The following is a 3577-nucleotide window of genomic DNA, read 5'->3' on the forward strand; positions in this document are numbered from 1 at the left end:
CGGATCTAACCTTACGTTAGAATCTAGTTTTTTTATTCCTTCGCTTTTATTTTTCTGTTTGATTGAAGAATTCAAGAACAAATCCAACCGGCCTGTGGTGGAGTGTTCAAGACTGCTATTTAATTTCTCAGGTTCTTTAATTATTGTTTGAATTTATATATGCCCTGTTTTACTGTTTATTTATATTATTTGCCTGAGATGAATCTGTTTATGCATGATAATTATTTAAGTCTGTTTAGCATGTCTGGCTAATTTATTTAGGTATCGGTATGTAGAGTAAGCGGAATGAAGGAATCAAAACCAAATTGGTTTAATTAAGTTTAAAATTAAAATCACTCTTTTTACTGTCTCAATTTACAGGTTTAATAACAAGGTTTTTGTACGAAAGTAAAAGACATAAAGAAGTTAAAAGCAATAGAATGAGAGTTTGAGTTTTCGACTGGATAGTGTAAATTGGACATTAATTCTAGATCAGGGCGAGAGCAATTTTTAGAGTTAATTAAATTCTAATCTTTTTTAAAAAGTATTTTTAAAGGTTGAATGTGAGGACGAGAGTTAAGCATTTGAATTTAATTATATAACCTAAGTCAACAGAGCGAGAGTTTGAGATAAGGGTGTTTAAACGATTAGTGTTTTCTTAAAAAGAGTTTCTACGGATTCTATTGTTTTCAAAAAGTGGTTTTTGACTTAACTAATAAGTGACAGCTACGTTAATATAAAATCATAGTTTATTCAACAGAGCGAGAGTTTGAGATAAGACTTTTAATCAATAGTGTCAACTGAAAGGATTTATTTTAAAACCAAGAAACCAACAAAGAATTGATTCCCTAATTACGACGAACTACATACCGATATCCGCTTATTAGATATTTATTTTAGATCTTATTTTAGTTTTAGCTTTTCCCCAAACAATCAAAGTATTACCTGCCTTAGCTTTACGAAGTAACCTTAGATAACGGTATATCGATTCATAAGTCCCTGTGGGATCGATATCTTTTAAAACTACGTGATAGAACTGTGCACTTGCAGTTTGTACCCCAAATTCGACTCATAAAGTCGCGATCAAGTTTTTGGCGCCGTTGCCGGGGACTTTTATTTAGTCGATATCGTAACTCTTCTGTTACGCTGTAGAGACTAAGGTTTTTTTTTCTTTTCTTTTCTTTCTTTCGTTGATTTGTATGCCACACACTCGCTCACAAGGCGAGCCGTTCTACTTACGAATCAACGATATCGAACTATATCTCCGAGTCTTACGACGAATTCGGGAATATCGTGCTGCAAACAATCTCCCTCCTGTTGAACTTCCCGATTTCAAAAATATTTTCCCTTCGATACCCGAGATGGCAGAACCAGCTCGTGCTCTTCGAGATTACGCCGCTCCATCGCAAGATGAGCCGCATTCAAGTATTGCTCCACCCGCAATCGAAGCAAACAACTTTGAACTTAAACCTTCACTGTTGCAGGCAGTGCAACAGAACCAATTCTCTGGAAATCCTACCGAGGATCCAAACCTTCATTTATCCGTATTTGTCCAATACGCTGATACTGTTAAAGCTAATGGTGTCACTTCAGAGGCAATTCGACTTCGTCTTTTTCCTTTCTCGTTAAGAGATAGCACTAGAAGATGGCTTCAATCTCTTCCTTCCAACTCAGTCACCACATGGAACGAGTTGAAGAAAGTTTTTCTTGCCCGATATTTTCCGCCAAGCAAAACAGCTATGTTAAGAGCCCAGATAAATGGATTTAAACAGAAAGATAACGAGTCTCTTTTCGAAGCATGGGAAAGATACAAAGACATGATGAGACTTTGTCCACACCATGGTTTAGAGGACTGGTTAGTAATTCATACCTTCTATAATGGTCTCCTGTACAACACGAGGTTAACAATAGACGCCGCCGCAGGTGGTGCACTGATGAACAAACCTTATGCTGACGCTTACCAACTTATCGAAAGCATGGCTCAAAACCACTATGAGTGGGGAAGCGAACGAACAATGGTAGAAAAACCTCAAACGAAAACTGGCATGTACGAGATAAGTAACCTTGATCATGTTAATGCAAAAGTGGATGCTCTGGTCCAGAAAATTGAAAGTTTAAATGTATCACCTCTAGCCACCGTGGTTGCCATAACTCAGAACTGCGAAGTCTGTGGAATCCAAGGTCACACTCCTGCAGATTGTCAACTCCTAATAGAAATCCAAGCGGAGCAAGTAAACTATGCTCAAGGAAGCCCCTACTCGCACACCTATAACTCAAATTGGAAGAATCATCCCAATTTTTCATATAAGAGTAATAATGCTTTATACGCACCTGGACAATCTCCAAATCAAGCCCCAGCTATACCTCCGGGATATCAGAAGCCGATCCCATCTACACCTAACAATAACGCCCCTAGGAAATCCAACTTGGAAATCATGATGGAAAACTTTATAGCTTCTCAACAGCAAACCAATAAAGATTTCCTAAACCAGAATGTACACACTGGCGAACAAATTAAACAACTAGCAAGTAAAGTAGATGCCCTGGCTACTCATAACAAAATGCTGGAAACGCAAATATCACAAGTAGCTCAACAACAAGCGCCTACTTCTGCCCCAACTGGTACATTTCCTGGCCAACCCCAACCTAACCCAAGAAGCCACGCTCATGCAATTATACTGAGAAGTGGAACGGAAGTGGAAGGACCGTCTGACCCAAGGATAGAAAACCAAAACTCTAAAAAGTCAACTGAGGAGGAAAGTGAACCTAAGGAAAAGGAAGAGAGTAATAAGGAAACCGTAGAAAAGAAGGAACCTTATGTACCTCCACCACCTTATAAACCACCTATCCCTTACCCTCAAAGGCTTATTAAAACCAAAGATGCGGGTCAATTCAAAAAATTTGTTGACCTACTAAAACAATTAAACGTCACAATTCCGTTTACAGAAGCTATTACGCAGATGCCCTCATATGCCAAGTTTTTAAAAGAAATTCTTTCTAATAAAAGGAAACTTGAAGATAGCGAAACCGTTACACTCACCGCTGAATGTAGCGCTATAATCCAGAATATGCCTCCTAAACTTAAAGACCCAGGTAGTTTCTCTATACCCTGTCACATAGGAAAATTTGTCATTGACAAAGCCTTATGCGATTTAGGAGCCGGTATTAGTGTTATGCCTTTATCCATATGCAAGAGACTTGAAATGGGAGAATTAAGACCAACTAAAATGTCTGTGCAACTAGCAGATCGTTCCGTCAAATATCCTGTAGGAATTCTTGAAAACGTTCCAGTGCGCATAGGTCAATTCTACATTCCAACTGATTTTATAATTATGGATATTAGAGAAGATGAAGTTACACCCATTATACTGGGAAGACCGTTCTTAGCAACTGCCGGTGCAATCATAGACGTAAAACGAGGACGACTCACTTTTGAGGTAGGAGAAGAGAAAATTGAGTTCATTCTTTCCCAATTTTTGAAAGCACCTGCAATAGAAGATACATGTTACTTCATGGATATCATCGATGAATGCATAAAAGAAACGGAGTTAGAAAAAGACAAATCATCTGACTATCTTGTAGAAGACAAACTTAACCA

The 3577-nt window shown here is 38.1% G+C and overlaps 1 non-coding gene across 1 annotated transcript; it reads right to left on the reverse strand.

The window, feature by feature from the left end:
- Positions 1-1718: 1718 nt before the first annotated feature.
- Positions 1719-1825, reverse strand: LOC127125136 (small nucleolar RNA R71). Its single transcript, XR_007804595.1, has one exon. It is a non-coding gene; the product is annotated as a small nucleolar RNA R71 (small nucleolar RNA).
- Between the last annotated feature and the right edge of the window lie 1752 nt (positions 1826-3577).

The sequence above is a fragment of the Lathyrus oleraceus genome, chromosome 2, assembly GCF_024323335.1.
Source record: "Lathyrus oleraceus cultivar Zhongwan6 chromosome 2, CAAS_Psat_ZW6_1.0, whole genome shotgun sequence".
Taxonomy (NCBI): Eukaryota; Viridiplantae; Streptophyta; class Magnoliopsida; order Fabales; family Fabaceae; genus Lathyrus; species Lathyrus oleraceus.